This window comes from Ranitomeya imitator, chromosome 9 (assembly GCF_032444005.1).
Source record: "Ranitomeya imitator isolate aRanImi1 chromosome 9, aRanImi1.pri, whole genome shotgun sequence".
Classification (NCBI taxonomy): Eukaryota; Metazoa; Chordata; class Amphibia; order Anura; family Dendrobatidae; genus Ranitomeya; species Ranitomeya imitator.
Genome location: NC_091290.1, coordinates 37,426,283 through 37,449,896, shown reverse-complemented (window position 1 = coordinate 37,449,896; position 23,614 = coordinate 37,426,283). Strand labels below are relative to the sequence as shown.

General features: G+C 42.1%; 1 protein-coding gene across 3 annotated transcripts in view; it reads right to left on the bottom strand.

Moving 5' to 3' along the window:
* The window catches only part of MACROD1 (mono-ADP ribosylhydrolase 1), an 873,108-nt gene that overhangs the window by 836,015 nt on the left and 13,479 nt on the right, over positions 1–23,614 (bottom strand). The gene's annotated exons all lie outside the window — the stretch shown is intronic.

The window sequence follows — 23,614 nt, the reverse complement described above, 5'->3', positions numbered from 1 at the left end:
ATATAAACATCCGCTTTAAAAACGGTCAGTTCCTTGAGACTCAAAGCGAGTCCTATTTTCATCTGTTCTGCGGATCAGATTTGTCCGTTAAAATCTGTGAGGATCTGCTAAAACCAGATGAAAAATGGAAGACGGAATTCTTTACGAAAGCTCCAACCATGTTTCATCCGCTTTAACTGATCCATTGTAAGGAGTCAATGAACAAATATAAGTTCTGAAAGTCTATTTGCCGTTTTAAAAGTGAATGAGAAAAAAAATGGATGCAACCGGGAGAGAAAATGGATGACGCCCACGTGAGGACTGTTTTTGATTAATGTTAAATCGGAAACAGATTTATGAATGTAGCCCAAGGAAGGATTCATGGTTCCTACTCGTACTGAGATGCAAGGACTGACAGCGACGTAACTTGAAGCTCCTGTGCCCCAAAATTTCCAATAAGGCCCCTATTATCACAAGTCTTTAGAATTTTCTTGTATAGTTAAAAGGAACTTTTGGGGCCTCTGCTGCATGCAGGAACCGCGGTGATACTGCAACCCACACATTTTCTAGTTACGACCCTGTCTCCTGAACAGCTTATGCCTTTGAGAATGTTGAGTTCGGGTTAGGAGTAGAGATGAGCAAATATGTTTGGAAAACGATCACCGAATCTGCATTTGCCATATCTACTATATAATTGTCTAAGAGTCACTTCCGTCTTTCTGTCTGTCCTTCTTTCTGTCACGGATATTCATTGGTCGCGGCCTCTGTCTGTCATGGAAATCCAAGTCACTGATTGGTCATGGCAAAACAGCCACGACCAATCAGGGACGGGCACAGTCCGGAAGAAAATGGCCGCTCCTTCCTCCCTGCAGTCAGTGCCCGCTCCGTACTCCCCTCCAGTCAGCCCTCACCCAGGGTTAATGGCAGCGCTAATGGACCGCGTTATGCCGCGGTGTAATGCACTCCATTAATGCTGCTATTAACTCTGTGTGACCAACTTTTTTACTATTGAGGCTGCCTATGCAGCCTCAATAGTAAAAAGATCTAATGTTAAAAATAAAATAAAATTAAAAAAAAAATCATCATATACTCACATTCCGGAGCCTTTTCCGCTCCTCGTGACGCTCCGGTGACCGCTCCATGCAAGCGGCAGGTTCTGGTGGCAAGGATGGTATGCGACAAGGACCTGCCATGACGTCACGGTCATGTGACCGCGACGTCATCACAGGTCCTGCGAGAAAGACCTGCCATGACGTCACGGTCATGTGACCGCGACATCATCACAGGTCCTGTGCCCATACCAACCCTGGAACCGCAAGCTGCCGCGTGCACCGCACACAGGGCCAGGACTTCAATGGAGGGTGAGTATATATTTATTTTTTATTTTAAATCTGTATACTACATGGCTCTGTGCTGTATACTCCATCGCTGTGCAATATACTACGTGGCTGGGCAATATACTACGTGACTGGGCAATATACTACGTGGGGTGTGCAATATACTACGTGGCTGGGCAATATACTACGTGGCTGGGAAATATACTACGTGGTTGGGAAATATACTACATGGCTGGGAAATATACTACGTGACTGGGCAATATACTACGTGGCTGGGCAATATACTACGTGGCTGGGAAATATACTACGTGGTTGGGAAATATACTACATGGCTGGGAAATATACTACGTGACTGGGCAATATACTACGTGGCTGGGCAATATACTACGTGGCTGGGCAATATACTACGTGACTGGGCAATATACTACGTGGCTGGGCAATATACTACGTGGCTGGGCAATATACTACGTGGCTGGGCAATATACTACGTGGCTGGGCAATATACTACGTGGCTGGGCAATATACTATGTGGCTGGGCAATATACTACGTGGCTGGGCAATATACTACGTGGTTGGGCAATATACTACGTGGCTGGGAAATATACTACGTGGCTGGGCAATATACTACGTGGCTGGGCAATATACTACGTGGCTGGGCAATATACTACGTGGCTGGGCAATATACTACGTGGCTGGGCAATATACTACGTGGCTGGGCAATATACTACGTGGCTGGGCAATATACTATGTGGCTGGGCAATATACTACGTGGCTGGGCAATATACTACGTGGACATGCATATTCTAGAATACCTGATGCGTTAGAATCGGGCCACCATCTAGTTCGTACCATATTTGTGCCGAATTTACGTTTGACGATCGTTTCCGAACATATTTGCTCATCTGTGCTCCCACTGACTCCAATGGCTTGGGCGAATGTTGCATATATGGCAATCATCATCCGAACCGAATATTGAAAAATTCACTAGGAGACTATCGGCCGGTCTGTACAGTATGCACTGTGAATTCGGCCTTACTCCAAAAGTACGCCTACGTCATGCATTTCAAAACCATCTCAGAAAATTATTATTGTTCATCATTTTTTGCACAGGTTCACGTTTTTCGTCTCCTCTAACTACGCTTCCGTTTAGAATGCCGACAAAGCAAAAAAAAAAGCCATTCCATTTGGGCACAAGACAAACCAATATCTTTTGTGAAGGAAAAAAAAGTAGAGAAGAAAAAACCTTAGAGACTTAGATATAAAAAATAAAAATTATCTTCACCTGCTACAATGCCTTCTTCTGTAACACATCACTGACCCTTGTTCCTGTAAAGACTAATTTATCCGCGTTTTTATGCTCAGCTTTAGTAATGAAACATTACATTTATTGAGGTCTATTAATTTGCCGTGCTATCTATGTGTGCAATGTTTCATAATTACAATGAATCAAATTAACAAGGTGAGAAACTATCATTTCATTTTGGGTTCATCCAGAAAAGACTCCATAGAAACCTCGAGTCTTTTTCATAAGCGCGCGGCATTTGCACAAGTCAAGATTAAATGTCATTCCACTTGTGCTTTCAACGGAGCCGGCGAAAACATTTTCATCATCTTCTTTTATGTTGCTATGCAGTTCCGCAAGGAAAAGAACATATGCTACGTTTTCTATTAAAACACATTCGTTTTTACCGTAAGAGCGGGTCCAGGTTTGATTTATTAAGAGAGAACGCTCTTTTGAAACCAATCGCCTAGCAAACACTTCTCATCCGTGGTAAAGATGAGGCCATTTGCATTATATTGGCTCAGCATAGAAACGAAGAGGAGATAATTATTCACAGCTAATGACTTTAATCAGGTCAAGAAGAATTTAATGGACAAGTATTATATTCACGCTCCGGACTTATACATATGAATTAAGCACATATGGGTATCCAAAAAGGCAGGAGAGCAGATTTATGGAGCGCTGACAAAACCTCTTGTTAGTTAAAGCTCTTTATTCTTTTAATAAACAGGGTGATTTATAGTCTCTCGAGATTAATTTCCTTCCTTGAGGAAACAGAGCAGAGGAGATGGGGTAAGGAAAGGGGGGGTGCAAGTAATGGGCAAGACACTGAGTTTCGGCACTTGCCCTCTACCCGCAGAAAATTGAGATTTGTTCTTTTAAAACAAACAAGAAGGTGTGCCAGGGCGCAGAATGCTCTCAGCTAATGAATGCCCAGCTCAGAAAATAATTTGTCACCGAGAAGTCTTTAAAAGCCGACCTGAGAGCTTTCCAGCTTTGAGAAAGCAAAAAAAAAAAAAGCATTGATTTGCACGGGAGAGGATTAAATTGTACATATGGGGAAAAAATACACATTGAGCAAAGAGAGAGAGAAAAAAAAAAGATAGCGGAAGGAAGGAAGAAATTATAGCAAATGACTAGATACTGAGCCTAAATGGACTATATTCATTTTTTTATCTTCATTTATTATGATTGAGAGGTCTGTCAAGTATCCAGGCACTTAGGCATCAAAGTAAATGTTAATCAGGCATTGTCTCTCTCCGTATCTAGAATGAATTCTAAAAAGGCATTGTACAAATTCGGCTGGAATACAATGCAACTTTCATCTGTTCCTTTTATTGAAGATGGGATCATCTAGACTTGGGTCTGACGTTGGTGACAGGTTGGGATGCCAGGCCACCAGTGTGCAATAACTGGAACATAGTAGTGGCACTGCTACAGAACCAGTCTGCTACTGACGAATGCAGTTTTTTGCTTTTTCTTTAGGAAGACCCTTTAGGGTATGTTCACACGTTCCTGATTTCCATCCTTTTTTTTCAGGACTGAAACCGCAGCTCTTGGCAGAAAACGCAGGTCCTTTTTTTGGTCCTTTTTTTGTGCTTTTTTGGTGCGTTTTTTGATCCTTTTTTTTATGCAGTTTTCTATGCAGAGTCTGTGTGTTTTCTAGGAAGTTTTTTAGGGTTAAAATGGCTGAAAATACCCTAACCCTACCCCTAACCCTATTCTAACCTTAGTGGAAAAAAAAAAAATTCTTAATTTTTTTATTGTCCCTACCTATGGGGGTGACAAAGGGGGGGGTGTCATTTACTATTTTTTTATTTTGATCACTGAGATATAACCTATCTCAGTGATCAAAATGCACTTTGGAACGAATCTGCCGGCCGGCAGATTCGGCGGGCGCACTGCGCATGCGCCCGCCATTTTGCAAGATGGCGGCGCCCAGGGAGAAGACGGCCGGACGGACATCGGGAGGCCGGGTAAGTATAAGGGAGGGAGATTAGGGCACGGGGGGTTGCATCGGAGCACGGGGGGGGCATCGGAGCACGGGGGAGGGGCATCGGAGCACGGGGGAGGGGCATCGGAGCACAGGGGGGGCATCGGAGCATGGGTGGGTGGGATCGGGGCAGCCACACTCCGCCCACGCACTTCCGCCCGCTTCCCCGCACTTCCTGCTGCAGCGGTTCGGCACCACAAACCGCAATAAAACCCGCAGATATATTTTTGATCTGCGGGTTTTACTGCGGGTTTGACCTCACAATGGAGGTCTATGGGTGCAGAACCGCTGCGGCTCCGAAAAAAGAAGTGACATGGTACTTCTTTTTTCCCGCAGCTATTCAGCGCGGCTTTTTTTTTTTTAAATTCAGGAACATGTGCACAGCGGTTCCTGTTTTCCATAGGGTACATTGTACTGTACCCTGCATGGAAAACAGCTGCGGAACCGCAGCGGCAAAAACGCTGCGGTTCCGCAGTAAAAAACGCACTGTGTGAACATGGCCTTAAAGTTATTTCCTGACCAAGCAGAAAAAGTAGGCACAGGCAACAGGAAACTTTTCAAGTGCTACTGCCATCATCTGTGACTAGACAATCCTTTCAATGATAGGATGTGTAGGGTGTGTGTGCGGGATGTGTAGTGCATGTGCAGGGTGTGTAGTGCGAGTGCAGGGCGTGTAGTTGTGGAGACATAGCATTGTATCTTAATTAACCAGACATCTATTTTCAGGAAAAAAGCGAAAAAAGTCTCGAGTGACAAGAGGGGTAACAACTTAACATCCGCACAGGGTAGAGCTATAAAAGAACTTAAAGCCATGCATGATGTGGTAATTAAACCCGCGGATAAGGGGGGGGAACGTGGTCATCTGGCCGACGGTTAAATATGAGAAGGAGGCCTTCCGCCAGATAAGAGATCGGGAGGCCTATACCCCTTTGGCGTGTAACCCATTATCCAGATACTCGAGTGAGTTATTGGAGATTCTGGACCGGGCCCTGACACGGGGTATTATAACTAAGAAGGTATTTGAGGGCTTGTTTGTGGAACATCCGATTGTCCCTACCTTCTACCTGCTGCCGAAGGTTCACAAAGATGCAGTCACACCCCCGGGGTGTCCGATTGTCTCGGGCATAGGGGGGTTATGCGACCCTGTGTGTAAATTTATTGAACATTACCTACAACCTTTAGTTGAGTCGCTCCCCTCCTATGTCCGGGACACGACGGACGTCCTGGGTAAAATTGATGGCCTTATTCTGGAACCTGATATGGTTTTTGCCACTGTCGATGTAGAATCTCTCTACACGAGTATCCAACACGCGGATGGCTTGGAGGCAGCTGAACTATTCCTGGGGATGAGTAATCTGGATCCCTTGATACAGGCCCTGATCCTGGAGCTTTTACAGTTTGTCTTAACACATAACTTCTTTTTATTTAAAGACCGTTTTTTTTTACAGAAACGTGGCACTGCCATGGGCGCGGCGTGTGTGCCCTCGTACGCTAACCTCTTTCTCGGACTTTGGGAGAGGGAGGTTTTTAGCGGGGGCGCGGGCGCCGCTTCCCATGTGCAGTGCTGGTACCGTTATATTGATGATGTGTTGATGATTTGGCAGGGTCCCGAGGCGGCACTCGTGGATTTCATCCAGGATCTTAATCAGAATAATCGAAATATCAGGCTGACCCACAGGATAGCGGGGAATGAGATTGACTTTCTGGACATTAAAATCATGAGATGTGTGGATGGGGAGATACGGACCGATGTTTTCCGAAAGGAGACATCGGTCAATGCTCTCCTACATTCCACCTCAGCACATACACGGTCCACGATACGTGCTATACCTGTGGGTCAGTTTCTTAGAATGAAAAGAATTTGTTCTGCGGATGAGATCTTCGAGAGGCAGGCTCGGGACCTTGCCGAGAGGTTCCAGGATCGGGGCTATAGTAACCGAGTCATCAAAAAGGGTTATTTTAGGGCCAGAGCATCATCCAGGAATCAGCTGCTTCGGAGACCTCCGCGGTCTACTCTATCTAAAAAAGTCCAGCCGTTGCGTTTTATCTCCACCTATAATAATAGGTGGGAGGAGATGAGGGAGATTCTGCAGAGACACTGGTCGGTGTTGAGAATGGAACCAATTCTTAATAAAATCTTGCCTGATCGCCCTCTTCTTACTGCTAGAAGAGGGAAGAGTCTAAAGGACCAGTTGGTAAGGAGCCATTATGTTCCTGCCACACCGGGTATCTTTGGATCAGGACCCCAAAGATGGGGGTGTTACCCGTGTGGGTCATGCAAGGCCTGTCAGACTATCATCAGAGCCACTAATTTTTCGGCGGCAGGGGGAGGTAGGGACTTTCGTATTACGAGCTATATTTCTTGTAGCACCACTCATGTGGTATATTATGCTACATGTGAGTGCAACTTGATTTATATTGGCCTGACATCCCAGGAACTCCGTGTCAGGGTCCGGGAACATGTTAGGGGGATTATAGCGGCGAAAGATGCGCCTGACATAGCGGAACTCCACACCATTCCGAGACATTTTAGGCTTCATCATGCCTGTAACCCGTCATCATTTAAGGTACGAGGGATTGACAGGGTTCATGCTGGAAACAGAGGGGGGGACCTTAAACGCATCTTGGCACAAATGGAGTGCCGATGGATAGTCGCACTGGGCACCATGGCCCCCAATGGTCTTAATGAGCAGCTGTCATTTGTTCCTTTTCTATAGGCGCAATGGGGTTATCCTCTGTTCTCTTGTTTTTAAGCTTATTGTTAAATGCATTGTTTTTAATTGTTGTGTTTGTTTTGTGCTTTTTTTCAGTATTTTTTTATTTTTGTCGTTTTGCTGATATCTGTTACACTGATACGAGCCTGGAGCAGTGGCTGCGGGTTGAACTATTTTACTGGCTGTTATGCTTGGGAGAACTGGAGCAGTCTGCATCAAATTAACATCTTACAACATGGTACGATGTGGACGTGGTTAATACAACATCTTACCCAAGTGACGTGCTGCAACATATTAATATTTCCCGACACGACAGGATGTGGACGTGAAACTGGAAAATTTGAAACGTTCCATTTATATGGTTAAGGATCGTGTTCGGACTTCAGTGCCACATATAATTATTTGGGTGCATTTATTGATACATGTCACTTGTCATTATATTACTTTTTGCTTTTTAGTTGCAGCGATCCCTTGCCAGCATACCTGTCCTTCCTTGTAATGGTTCCCGCAGTGGTGCGCATGCGTGGTGGAGTTGTGGTGACGCCGCGCCCCTAAAGGCCTCCGTACAGCGACGCCGAGCTGTATTGACGTCATGAGGGATTTCCCTCTATGCTCGGCGTCGTCGGGAAGGCCGGAAGTGACGCGTTACTCACTGCTCTCACCGCCCGCATGCGCCGCACATCGCTGTGGCTGATTGACTTCAGGTGCACACACAATATAAAAACCATGGACATTGGAGAGACCACACAGCCCCCCGAGGAAGCATCTAAATACGCGAAACGCGCGTCGGGGCTTCCAGCAGGACACTTGTCATTGGGCAGTTATACGACATGGGTAAGCACTGGATGGGCTAACTTTGGGTACTCCCGTTATGTCACTATCTGCTGTTTGGTAGATGTGTGCGGCAGGACACCGCAGAGGCATAGGTATTAGCACTATGTGGGATACTTAGGTTACATATATCTTGATGCTTGGTACCCTCATTTAGCATGTTTATGCAGACGCACTCTGTTTTATTATAAATAGGCAGTGCCTTTTTTTATATATGGGGCTGCGTTTGTGTTATTTTTTTGCCACTTCAGTATACGATTCAGTGCATGCACACAATTGCGGGCTAATTACCCTGTGCACTATGCACATGTTACGGTTTATGGCACTTTTTTTCTGTGCCTATGTGTCTGTATATACTCCCATGTGAGTGTTCTGCTTGTTTATCATTCACCGTATTCTCATTTTTGTATGTCTGTTTTACGTTCTGTTCATTAATAAAATTTGTATATTTTTTATGGTAATCTTTTGTGTTATATTTATTCATGGGGCATTTTGCTCTTTCAAGTTTGTAGGTTTATATCTATTTTCAGGAAGCCAGAAAGAATAGACTGTTATCTATATGTTGACCTTTGAATTTATGTGTTTTTTTCTGGTTGGTCAAGAAAACAGACTTTTGCTTGTGTAAGCCTGTAATATTGTTTTTTAAGTTGACATTTGATGTAACATACTGTGCTGTGTTATCCTGGGTGACTAGTGATGTTTGCTGATATGTTAATTACACATTGTCCAGGCCATATAGTTTGTTGAAATTCAAAACAGAGAAGGAAAATCTATGCAAATAGATTAGATAGTCAAACAATGTGAGTTGATCTTATCAGCATTACCTGTAAATACTGAATATTGGACACTTGTTAATTATAAAAAGAGGTTATATGCTTGTGTATGGAGAGACAAAGATTCAACAAAGAGATCCAAACATCCAAAGGACTAATGACAGGACAGCAGCCAAGACATCATTTCTTAATCAAGAGGAACACAGATTTATCATTCTGCAGGATGCTAACCTAGGGGATCTTGGGCTCGGGTGAAAGAATACAGATCTGCTCCATTGACCATCACAAATCTATGGATACGTTTGGGGAAAGCCAGGATTGGGACCCGCCGGTTGCCTGGCTCCATGGAGATATTCAGAGAAGCCAGGTTGTGACCCTTTGGTCAACTGGCCTTGTACCTGAATGGACTGTCATCTTCCTAGGCTTGTCGTTACCTCCTCTCTGTGTGCGAGCCACAGGTAGGGTAATTGGCCCTTGATGATCTGAAGTAACAGCTGCTCTTATCCAGGTGAGTCAACGGAAGGGTGAGACTCTAATGTGCACCATCATATTAGGGATTTTGCTGGGACTGTTCTACATGTTATCAGCCAGTTTTGTGGATCAATAAAGCATTCCCACACTGTTTTAATTTCACTCTGTATTGTCTGAGTAGTGTTATGACAACGTTAAAAAGAGAGCGGGCATTCGGTGGGACGATCCCTGGTCCATGCGGGTTTCGGCTAGCGGACCAGGGTGCCGGCTAACCCCCCATGTCTTCACAGTAGTGTGTGTGCAGGGCCTGTAATGCGTGTGCAGGGCGAATAGTGTGTGTCCAGGGCGAATAGTATGTATACAGAATGTGAAGTGTGTGCTTTCTAGTGCCACTGCCATAATCTGTGAGAAGATAATTCCTTCAATGATAAATCAATTAAAATGTAAGTAAATCAGGTAAACAGCATCAGGTAGGTATGCCGATGCAACTATTTTCAAGGTGACCATATCTCTATTTTGAAGTCTTAAAGGGGTTTATCCGAAATAGCATTCTTTAGCCTATTGGTCAGTGCCTGGTTAGAATAATTAGGGAGTCTGTTATTCTCCACTTCGCAGATCAAGCACTGCCTCTCCGCCGCTGCTGCTCTAGTAAATGTTTTCTGGCTGCAGCAGTGACGTCACGACTACAAAACACATCACCGCTGCATCCGATCACTGAGCTGAGCTCTGCCAATGTCCAAGGAATGAGCAGCTGAGCTCAGTGATTGGCTGCAGCAGGGACATGTGCTATATTTTTGACATTTCAACTGTGACTTGTAAACAATCACTGGAGCAGCAGCGGAGAGGCAGTGCTGCAACCAGGAGGGTGAGTACAGCTCTTTTTATTATTTTAATCAATTGCTGAATGATAGACTGAATAACGCTATTCCTGAAAAAACCCTCGTAATAGGACTGGTCACTGGATCAAAATTGGCCAGATTTTGGGCTTTTTTTTTTTTCTTCCACTGCTCCCCTGAGTATTCAGTGTTCTTTTGTTTTCTTTTTTTCCTTTAAATACTACAGTTTCAGACATATGGGTCTTTTTATCTACTGATGATTTTCATGGTCTTTATCAAGGAGGTGTTGATCACAGGATGAACATGCAAAGCAGCCTAAAGACACGCCCAGGAGGATCCTGTGAGACACGCCCACTTGCTAAAGACCATAAGAATTTTGCACTAAATAAAAGTGTCCGTATGTCAGGAACCGTAAGGTCGATTTAGAAAAGACAAAAATGGTGTACTCAGCGGAGCAAGTGGAATCAAACCAGAACAAACCAAACAATGTTCACTTTTTTCACGCACAATTTTCTTCCCCTTGACAAAGCAAGAACGCGAAACGCGCGTCAGGGCTTCTCTTGAGTCTGAGGACAGGTGGATTCTATGGGTATGTGTCGGTAATTATTAGTCTTTCATGCACTTGCACTTTGGACCTTGGCTAGTAATGGTTAATTCTTTATGCATGCCAGTATGTAATTAGACTATGGATATCCACCTCATTCCCATAGCCTGTGTTACTCTCTACCTCATTCTCTGATTTTTGTGCACTTTACTCGGGTATCATCCTTCCTCTTATTACTTATTTGCTTATTTATTGTTGTTACTCTTTTAGCATGTGTGTACTTCCAATAAAATTTGTTACTTTTTTATATTGTTTCTTTGAGTGGTGTGTTTCGATACCTCTGTATCTCTTGGGTTAGTGTAAGCTTTCCACACCCCCTATATGCTTCCCGTGGGACTTCCTATCCTGGTGGAGGAACCCTCTGATTAGCATTATTATGTTTATGGACATTTTTGCTTATATTTTTATCTGGTGACAGGTCCTCTTCTGGGAATGGGAACAAGTTCTTGTACTGAAGTGAAGAAACTAAGAAGTAGGACAGAAATCGTCTGTGGTCGTTATACGCCGCTTTTTTAGAAACAGAATTTGCTCATGACGATATATAGAAAAATGATAAGTCCTGCAACACAGGTCCCCAAATCTAGTTTCTCGGTTTTTTATATGCACTGTGGCCCACTTGATTGAAAGCCAATTAATCTATCCATATGAATCAGTAATGGGCGAGAAAACCTTAGTACGTATGTAAGGAAATTCACGAGTAAAAGGCAGGATGTGGCTTAATCGCTGGCTATACTGTAAATGCATGTCACTAATGTTCCAAATGTTCCAGTACACGTACCCAGCCCAAATGAGCCATTTTGAAAAAGTTTGGGAACTTTATAACAATACTGATAAATCTCACAGCCATTAACGGGCCTTACTACTGTCTGAACTGTGCTTTAATTTCGGTTAGGCTAATTTCTCCATGGATCCATAATACTGCTGGTTTCGGTCATTAGACGCAGTTATGCTGGGATTTACAGCCATAATACAGGTGCCTGTATTACGCTCATGTGATACAAGCCACACTGGGAAGAAGCTCTGCGACTATATATAATGGGAAGAAATATGGATAGGAAATATACATCCTGTTCATACAAAGCATTGACTCATTCGAAACATACGGGGAAAGAAAAAGCCAAATGTACGATTTAGAACAACATAGATATACCGAACAGTAACCTGCGTTCATTCCTGCGTTCGGGACGTTGTTTGTTCTGTTTTTAGCAACAAACAAAATTAATAATTAACGGATCAGTTGCATTACTGGTTATTATGTGGTCTGTCTGGGTTTAACTTTTAAAACAGAAGGAAACGGATACATAACGGAACCCACATAATAATAATAGAATCACAGACAGCCGTGAGCCATGCAGCCGAGGGGACACGAACATATTTTTCGGACACGAACATATTTTTCAAGGACGCCGAAGACACTCGGTTAGCACTTGAGCATGCTTAGATAACACCTTATCGTTCACTGATCACTAATTAAAAAAATCTAGTCTGCGTAACTTTTTTGTATTGACAAAAGAAAAGCAACTGGATCTGTTTTGTTTCAACATTAAATTCTATGAGAATTGAATGCTATGGATCGTTATGTGTTATGGCATCCGTTAACAGAGTCAATTTCTAAGCGCACATCACCAGCAGTCTTCAGAGACGTCGCTAGTAAAAACGGATCGGTTGCAAAGGGAACAAAACAAAAAAGTGCAAATCTGTTTTTTTTTTAAATTTCCTTAATATTGGATCCATTAAAACAGACAACAACTGGACATGTGAACAGAACCTGTAGGCAACGTTCACAAGTTCAGTGTTTGATAAATACACAAGTGGGGACGAGTTTCTATTATACTTTTCCGCTGATTGTCCCACTCCTGATTCTGGATTACAAATACTGATGTAAAATACTGACCAAATACTGAACGTGTGAACGTGACCATACATAGTTATCTGCTTTAGAAAAACTTTTAATGAAGCCCTACAGTAAAGATTCACTTTGTGACCAAACATTTAATGGGGCCGGAGGTAGAGATTTTAGTAGATCTACTTTTAGGCTAGAATGTAGATTACACAGTACGTATAAAAGTACATTATCAGTTTTTTTCATGGGACTCTGTCCCTTTAATGCACTTTTTCCTCCATCTTGTCCAGCGTTCAGCACTGGGAAACGTTCAGCCATAACCTTAGGTTATGCCCATAGACTAATAAAGGTCAAATGCACAAGTCCACTTGAGAAATGCCGCTCCCCGAAATCCTATGAATATAATTATGGGGAGAGCAGCTCTGCAGTGCTTACAAGTGTAAAGTACATGAAAGATCTCTGACAAGAAATCGTTATGATGAAACAAATACAACGCTTTCATGGGGTAGTTCACCCTTAACTTTTGTCAAACGCTGTCACGTAATCTGGGAAATACTTGTACTGCATATAAAATATATCCACACGTATATCTATAAATTCACAGGCGCACTCTGTGCAGTACAGACAGATATATAGCGGACAGACATTACCATATAGGCTATGTGCACACGTTCAGGATTTCTTGCAGAAATTTCCTGAGCAAAACAGGACATTTTCTGCAAGAAATCCGCATGCGTTTTTCTCGCGTTTTTTTTTTGCGGATTTTTCCGGAGGTTCCCAATGCAATAATATAGTTATGCATTTTTTACTGTGATGCGTTTTTTTTCGCGGAATAAAACGCATCATGTGCACAAAAATTGCAGATTGCATTCTAAATGATGGGATGCATAATGTATGTGGTTTTTTTTTGCGTTTTTATAGCGAAAAAACGCGGAAAAAAAAAAACGCGAAAAATCTGCAACGTGTGCACACAACCGTAATGTACAACGGCTGCTCAGGATGCCATCTGCTGGCCACAGCTGGTACTGCCTAGCACAGTTAATACTATGATATTGAAGTAATTTTGTTGGGGGGGGGTAAAAAAAAAAACAACAACAAAAAAAACATTGGGCCAAGAAACTTTTTAGTTTTTAAGAATCAGGTCATCACATCACTTCGTCTGAATGCGAAGGGCTGTTGCGCTCGTCAGGGACTTGATGTAAAGGGAGTATTTTGTTTTTGTTTTTGATGGGCCACCATGATTTTTAGCAGACACTCAAGCACCATTATTACTTTTTATAGGGCACTTAGGGACCTTGTTCGTACATAAGGGACATTATAACTTTGTAAGAGGACACACAAGGGACATTATTAATTTAAAGTGGCACTTGGGTCATTATGAGATTTAGGGGGCATGTAAGGTGGTAGATTATTTTATAAAGGGGGCATTCAAGGGAGGAGGGGTTTGTCTCTATGTAAAGTCTTGTCTAAAGTCCACTTTAAGGGAGGATATTAGCGAAGGGAATGAAGATGTCGAGTCCATATGGGTTGAAATTCATGGAGGGAAAAATGGTAACAAAATTCTCATTGGGGTCTGTTACAAACCCCCAAATATAACAGAAAGCATGGAAAGTCTACTTTTAAAGCAGATAGATGAAGCTGCAACCCATAATGAGGTCCTGGTTATGGGGGACTTTAACTACCCGGATATTAACTGGGAAACAGAAACCTGTGAAACCCATAAAGGCAACAGGTTTCTGCTAATAACCAAGAAAAATTATCTTTCACAATTGGTGCAGAATCCAACCAGAGGAGCAGCACTTTTAGACCTAATACTATCTAATAGACCTGACAGAATAACAAATCTGCAGGTGGTTGGGCATTTAGGAAATAGCGACCACAATATTGTGCAGTTTCACCTGTCTTTCACTAGGGGGACTTGTCAGGGAGTCACAAAAACACTGAACTTTAGGAAGGCAAAGTTTGAACAGCTTAGAGATGCCCTTAATCTGGTAGACTGGGACAATATCCTCAGAAATGAGAATACAGATAATAAATGGGAAATGTTTAAGAACATCCTAAATAGGCAGTGTAAGCGGTTTATACCTTGTGGGAATAAAAGGACTAGAAATAGGAAAAACCCAATGTGGCTAAACAAAGAAGTAAGACAGGCAATTAACAGTAAAAAGAAAGCATTTGCACTACTAAAGCAGGATGGCACCATTGAAGCTCTAAAAAACTATAGGGAGAAAAAATACTTTATCTAAAAAACTAATTAAAGCTGCCAAAAAGGAAACAGAGAAGCACATTGCTAAGGAGAGTAAAACTAATCCCAAACTGTTCTTCAACTATATCAATAGTAAAAGAATAAAAACTGAAAATGTAGGCCCCTTAAAAAATAGTGAGGAAAGAATGGTTGTAGATGACGAGGAAAAAGCTAACATATTAAACACCTTCTTCTCCACGGTATTCACGGTGGAAAATGAAATGCTAGGTGAAATCCCAAGAAACAATGAAAACCCTATATTAAGGGTCACCAATCTAACCCAAGAAGAGGTGCGAAACCGGCTAAATAAGATTAAAATAGATAAATCTCCGGGTCCGGATGGCATACACCCACGAGTACTAAGGGAACTAAGTAATGTAATAGATAAACCATTATTTCTTATTTTTAGTGACTCTATAGCGACAGGGTCTGTTCCGCAGGACTGGCGCATAGCAAATGTGGTGCCAATATTCAAAAAGGGCTCTAAAAGTGAACCTGGAAATTATAGGCCAGTAAGTCTAACCTCTATTGTTGGTAAAATATTTGAAGGGTTTCTGAGGGATGTTATTCTGGATTATCTCAATGAGAATAACTGTTTAACTCCATATCAGCATGGGTTTATGAGAAATCGCTCCTGTCAAACCAATCTAATCAGTTTTTATGAAGAGGTAAGCTATAGACTGGACCACGGTGAGTCATTGGACGTGGTATATCTCGATTTTTCCAAAGCGTTTGATACCGTGCCGCACAAGAGGTTGGTACACAAAATGAGAATGCTTGGTCTGGGGGAAAATGTGTGTAAATGGGTTAGTAACTGGCTTAGTGATAGAAAGCAGAGGGTGGTTATAAATGGTATAGTCTCTAACTGGGTCGCTGTGACCAGTGGGGTACCGCAGGGGTCAGTATTGGGACCTGTTCTCTTCAACATATTCATTAATGATCTGGTAGAAGGTTTACACAGTAAAATATCGATATTTGCAGATGATACAAAACTATGTAAAGCAGTTAATACAAGAGAAGATAGTATTCTGCTACAGATGGATCTGGATAAGTTGGAAACTTTGGCTGAAAGGTGGCAGATGAGGTTTAACAATGATAAATGTAAGGTTATACACATGGGAAGAGGGAATCAATATCACCATTACACACTGAACGGGAAACCACTGGGTAAATCTGACAGGGAGAAGGACTTGGGGATCCTAGTTAATGATAAACTTACCTGGAGCAGCCAGTGCCAGGCAGCAGCTGCCAAGGCAAACAGGATCATGGGGTGCATTAAAAGAGGTCTGGATACACATGATGAGAGCATTATACTGCCTCTGTACAAATCCCTAGTTAGACCGCACATGGAGTACTGTGTCCAGTTTTGGGCACCGGTGCTCAGGAAGGATATAATGGAACTAGAGAGAGTACAAAGGAGGGCAACAAAATTAATAAAGGGGATGGGAGAACTACAATACCCAGATAGATTAGCGAAATTAGGATTATTTAGTCTAGAAAAAAGACGACTGAGGGGCGATCTAATAACCATGTATAAGTATATAAGGGGACAATACAAATATCTCGCTGAGGATCTGTTTATACCAAGGAAGGTGACGGGCACAAGGGGGCATTCTTTGCGTCTGGAGGAGAGAAGGTTTTTCCACCAACATAGAAGAGGATTCTTTACTGTTAGGGCAGTGAGAATCTGGAATTGCTTGCCTGAGGAGGTGGTGATGGCGAACTCAGTCGAGGGGTTCAAGAGAGGCCTGGATGTCTTCCTGGAGCAGAACAATATTGTATCATACAATTATTAGGTTCTGTAGAAGGACGTAGATCTGGGGATTTATTATGATGGAATATAGGCTGAACTGGATGGACAAATGTATTTTTTCGGCCTTACTAACTATGTTACTATGTTACTATGTTATTATTATTTTATAAAGTGCCAGAAACAAAATCACTAGAGATGAGCAAAAAAATTAAAAAAAAAAAATGATGAGCGCTGCCCTGATCTGGACTCGCATCCGGTTCTCCGCTGCAGAAGAACAAGGTCAATCTTCAATTCTATAGCCGCCATTATTGGCCCTAAATCCTGGGAGCCCGCGGCGTTTACTAGGCTCCTGGTGTCACGTGAGACCGAGTCACTAGACTTCATGACGTTAGTCTTGATGCAAATATTTTTACTCAACTTAAAAAATTAATAAAATCATTCATCAACATAATATCCACCTTCTATCAGTTTTTTTTTAGATGTATGTGTGGGGACAACATAGTATGAAGTGACACAAGCTCTCAAAGAAAAAAGTGTCCAAAGTGCCATTTTGGTTTACGTACGATAATTAACCTCTAAATAATTTTTATTTGCTGCGTTTTTTTCTGCAAAGTTTAAGCTGCTTACAAAAAAGAAGGTTTTGTTTAGTTTTTGCTGCATTTTTTACTGTATTTTTGTCTGTATATTTATCTCTTGTGCATGCTGATAAAACTTAGTACATAAAAAAAATAATCTAATTCAACTTCATTAGGTTTTGGCACCAAGAACGCATGAAACCTGGCATCTGCGGTTTTTTGGCACTTATCCATTGCCTTCAATGGGTGAAAAATGCTGCTAAATTGCTGAAAGAGGTGACATGGTGCACTCTCAGCTCAGCCGAGCGTACATGTGCACTCAGCAGGGAGAGTGGAATAAGCCAAACAAAAAAAAAATATATACAACCCCTGGCAAAAATTATGGAATCACCGGCCTTGGAGGATGTTCATTCAGTTGTTTAATTTTGTAGAAAAAAAAGCAGATCACAGATATGGCACAAAACTAAAGTCATTTCAAATGGCAACTTTCTGGCTTTAAGAAACACTAAAAGAAATCAAGAACAAAAAATGTGGTAGTCAGTGATGGTTACTTTTTTTCAACCAAGCATTGCGGAAAAATTATAGAATCACTCAATTCTGAGGAAAAAATTATGGAATCACCCTGTAAATTTTCATACCCAAAAACAACACCTGCATCAAATTAGATCTGCTCGTTAGTCTGCATCTAAAAAGGAGCGATCACGCATTGGAGAGCTGTTGCACCAAGTGGACTGACATGAATCATGGCTCCAACACGAGAGTTGTCAATTGAGGATTATCAAACTCTTAAAAGAGGGTAAATCATCACGCAATGTTGCAAAAGATGTTGGTTGTTCACAGTCAGCTGTGTCTAAAATCTGGACCAAATACACACAATATGGGAAGGTTGTTAAAGGCAAACATACTGGTAGACCAAGGAAGACACAAAAGCGTCAAGACCGGAAACTTAAAGCAATATGTCTCCAAAACAGGAAATGCACAACAAAACAAATGAGGAACGAATGCCAGGAGTTGTATTTATTTGGCAACTGAAATCCAATTCTTATCTGCCATGTCTAGGACAGCCCTCCCCATACACAACAGATGATCGTCTGGTTCGTCATCTGATACATATGGCCAACTTAGGTCCCACTTTTCTGTATCTTATTGGTTGTGTCTTGATTATGGTCCTCACAATCCAATTTAACCTGAGAATGCTTGATCAGTTTTGAAGCACTAAAGACCCCCTTCCTTTCCTCCATACATGACATTAATATTAGCCAGACTCACCAATATCGACACGTTAGGATGGCGGTCTAATGACTATGGGGACTCCGGACAGTTTGCTGGCAGGGAAATATCAATCCGGCATGTCCGATTTCAGACTGCCAATCGTATTGCCTCCCGCAGATAAGGCGCCGACAGACATGTCTTGCGACGGCTCTTCCATAGAGAACACAGGAGTGTTCATACTGTGTATGGGAGAGACGGACAAGATGGCTGTTGTTTGGCTGATGACCATCTAACGCGTATGGCGGGCTTAACTAACGTTGAGCCTCGCCACTAATCTTACTCCAATCGGGGACTGGAGTAAGATCTGTGGCGTAGCAAATGCCGCCTCCTGTCCTGCCCCAGCTCTGCCCTCTTTGCCAAAAGTCACAAATTTTAGTGCAGCTTAGAACTGTATCAAAACGTTGTGACTTTTCAAAGATTTTCACACCAGAATTTTATCGCTTCTTGGCATGTTTCCATTGGATGATACGCTGCCGAGTACAATGAACTTTTTTGTGCAGCACAAAATAACGTTTCACTCGACTGATTACGCCGCTAGATTATCGCGAAAACGACGGCGTAAATGCAGCTCTAGGAACGAGCAGCACTTCTCGTTGGCAGCTGTTAACGGAAAATGCACAGAAAGTTGATCCTATTGTTTCAGTAATGGCACCGCTCAATCTGCCGCATGTAATGGAGATACAATGCAGGAGCCACCGCCGTCCGTCACGCGCTGCCGTTTTGCATGCTGTAATGGGATGTGCCTCCGTGTAAGCGTACACAGGTGCGCTCCTTATCCACGTAGACATGTGATGCATTACAATATTAGCAGATGTTATTTCATGGCCCAATGAAAACTAAATCACACCGACGTTCAATGAGAACTGAGCTGTACGAATAACTTTAAATATGCAGCATCATATATTATCAGCGGCGCCGGCATGGCACAGCGATGGTTAAAGAGGTATAAAAACCATTACTTATAAGGCAGCAGGATCCTACACCGATAGTCCCTGGGGGGTGACGCCGCAAGAAGATCTGTCCTAGTAGTAATGGATGTCAGTGGCGCAGCAAGATAGATGCTATTTATCTCCTGACAGCTGGCTAACGAGACTCTCCCTAATCTGTCCCTCCGCTGCCGCCCCATCCCACTCTCTTCACTGCTGTTCTTCTCTATCATCTATACCTTCTCCAGCGCTTTCAGTCTCGTCCCATTAACCCTGCTACTGCCAAGCTCGATACCAGTAGATGGTCTCGGGGGGGTGCCGAACGCAGCTGTGTGCTCACATACGACACACTACAAAAAACTAAAAACAAAACGTAAAAGTAAAATCTAAAATACTGCAGCAGAAGATATAAATGGTGGGGAAAAAAAATATATATAAAAATACGGATTCATGAGAAAATGTGACTTTCCGTAAAAGCAAAATCTAAAATCCTACAGCATTAGATGAAAATGGTGGGGAACAAATAACAACTAAAAGAAAAAAAGGAATTAAAGAAAAAAAAAAAAAATCAATGTGACTTTCAGTAAATGCACAATCTAAAATCCTACAGCACTAAATATAAATGGTGAGAAAAAAAAAACAAGAAAAAAGATTAAAAATAAATAAATATAAAACTATATATTAATGAGAAAATGTGACATATGGTAAATGTTAAATGCACAAACTAAAAGATGCATTTATAATAATGGCAACATTTACAAAACACCAAGGTGTAAATATCCACATGGCCGCCATCATAAACACAAAATCGCGTGTCGTCTTTAGACATGTGCAGTGCTCGGTTTTAGCGTAGTTTCTCGTTGGGCTACTTTACCACCTACGTTCAGTAGCATCCGCCACCTCCTGCTCTCCAAGCCATAAAGAAAAAGTTATTTCTTCACCATTGCACTAGAGGAAAGTGCTCATCAATCACCGACACCTACATCATTATCAGTAATGCTGAGCACAGAAATGAAAAAGATAAGGCTTCTGTATTTTTTTTTTTTGAAAAGGGATGGTAACGATACTTTGCAAAATCGAAACAGATCCTTTAGTGGTTCTTTGCCAGTCCCATGGTGTTCTAGTCCTCTGCAGCTGGTTTTGTTGGCGTTTCCCCCTCACTGGCGTAGGGCAGAGTTTGAATAGCTTCAAGGGGTTGTCCAGGCTTGGGGTCCAAGTCTGTAGTCACTCTATGTGACTGCATAGCTGTGTATCCTCAACAGCGCACAGTATGCTAGATGTCAGGATTCTCGGGTGCCAGCACCAGGAGTGGGCGGTCATATGACCACAGTTATACTATTTGCATACTTCTGGCCACATTCTGACTAGACGTGTCTGACTTTGCTCGATTCCTTCGTATTGAGCAAGCCTGTGCATGTCTAGATGGCATGTGACCGCATGTATGCAAATTGAATGCTAGGGGTTATGTGCCTATAGCTCCTGGCAGCAGCACCAGAGAATCCTCACAGCTAGCAGTGTTCACGCAGTTAGGAGTCTCCGGTGGCGGCACCAGGAGTGGGCGGTCATGTGACTGCAAGTACACAATTTGCAAGCTCTGGCCACATTCCAACTAGGCTTGTCTGACCCCGATCAATTCACTTGTATTGAGCAAAGCTCTGCATGTCTGGTCAGTACGTGACCGCATGTATGCAAATTGCCCTCTCCTGGCACTAGAGAATCCTGACAGTGTGCACACCGAGTGCTGTGAGGATTCACAAGTCTGCAGTCACATACAATAACTGCAGGTATCAGCATAAAGTCTTGACCATCAAATTAATATGGCGCCCTTTAGACAACGTGGGTGTAAGTACTTCCTTTTCCTTAAAGAAACCGGCGGAGAATGGAGTCTTACAGGCAATGCTCCAAGGGAGAAAGTATTAAAATTAGATCTTGCTTCTACACAAGAAATCTGCAATATTTCTGGATTGTCATTTCCCTGATCATGTTACAAGACTCACTAAAAGGTTGAATATTAACTTATAGAGTAGTTACCTCTGTTAGTTTGGTATTTGCACCTACAATTTGCAGAAGCTACAATTTCACATTTCCATACTTCAATCCTTCTACATTGCAAGGGGTTCCGTCAACGAAGCAAGCATCAGCATATAGCTGGCATATGCATCCTCGTGATCATAAAACATCAGTCTTTTTCTGCACGGCGCCATTCCTGTCCAGGTATTGCAGGATCAGCCCCATTCACTAGACAGGTTTGAGTCCCTACGGCCGGACCCCAACCGATAAGTGATGAACTTGGGTGTAGAGCAAGGTAGAGAAGGTATGAGCTGGCGACACAACATGAAGGGTAATATTCTCAATTATTTCCACATGTATAATATTGCTGAATGGACAATTTCTTCTCTGAACCTTTTTGTGCTATTCTACCCAAGGACCTAAAAATTCATGAGTCAGCAGAAGATCCCTTTAACATTAATATGATAGTGATGATATTTCCACACATAGAGTTTGGGGTTTAACAAAGACGCAAGGGGAGTCCAATAAAGAAAGAAAAGAATGAAGGATCCCACGATCACATAATCAAACACAGAAATAAAAATTCAGGTGTCCGAGGATAAAGAGGCAATGGCTGACATGGATAACGGATTGTACTTTACTAAAGACAGCAGAAGAACTTTTCCATATTTTTGCAAAGTGCATATGTGCCAAGAAAAAAAAAAAAAGATTAAAAAATCCTCACGTTTTCAATGAATTACTATTGAATTTTAACCATCAAATTCAATATTATATTATTGAGAGAAATCCCCAAACTGCAATCCACAAACCATTTATGTAACTACATTCCCAATAATTAAAAGTCGTTACAATCGTAACTTAATTAAAACGAAGTTCATAAATAGCGGCACATAAAACATGAAATAAACATAAATAAATGTCAAACCGTATTTACCAATCAGATATATAACAAGCTACAAAATAATACAAAAGTACAGCAGAAAGATCCGCGGCCTGTCCTGAATAAATCGGAAAAGCCACAATTTTACCTTTACTCCTTTCCAATTGCACTTACAGTACTCGGATGAATGCCGCATACATAGCCGTGTGTCATGGTCCATATCCGGAATGTCTGCTGGTCTCCTGACCTAAACTTTCTAGCCTTTTATAGTCTACATTCTATTATTATTTTTTATGAGATGTGTGCAGTGAACAGAGTCTGAGCTAGCAACCAAAACTGGAAGTAACTAATAAAGTTTAGGCCTCATTCACACATATGTGTTTCAAGTACTGTAAATGTTCTACAGGTTTTGGTTTTTTTCACGGATAAAACAAGTACTCATTATAGTCTAGGGCTGTGTTCCCAACTCCAGGCCTCAAAGTCCACCATCAGATCATATTTTCAGGATTTCCTTAGTATTGCCCAGATGATAATTCCATCATCCAGCATTCCATGGTGGGCCTTGAGCACTGGAGTTGGAGGCACACTGGTCTGGGGGGGCTGTTCACATGTTTATGTGTTTCTGGATCCAATAGTCTGCAAAAAGAGGAAAACATGCCTGTTCTTTATGAAATTTTCTATTCAAACTAGCCCATTCAAGTGATTGGGTTGTAGGAAAAACACACAGCACATGGATGGTTTTCGGGTTTTCGCTGTCTAAACTATGAAAAATGTCAGAAACCTACATCATTTTTTTTTCTGCAAACAACAAAAACTGATGACACAATGATGGCAAATTCTGATCCATCACACTGATGACAATTGATATTTTCTTCTCGTTTGAAAAGACCTGACATGTGAATGAGGCCTAACACTTCTCACCCAAATTTGAATCATATTTGGTGGTGGGGGGGGGGAATTTTGTCTGGAAAACGCATCATGACGACCTTTGTCAGCTATTGTCCTAGCGCCTCTATCAGGACTCGGTAAGGTCCATGAAATTCGTCACGATGGCGGCAGTGATCAATGTCATTTTACAGGTAACATCCTTGGTTTACTAAGAAATGTGAGCTTTTGACTGAGAAAAGCAAAATTACGGTATATATTATTTTATTTAAGTCCATGACTTTCACCCTCACTACCTCTTCCTCACCAGCATCTCCATGAGCGACTACCTCACTGACCCTCGTAGGATTACCTAAATAATTCTTTTTTTTCCCTCTTCAAAGTTTAAACCTACTTAAGTAAATG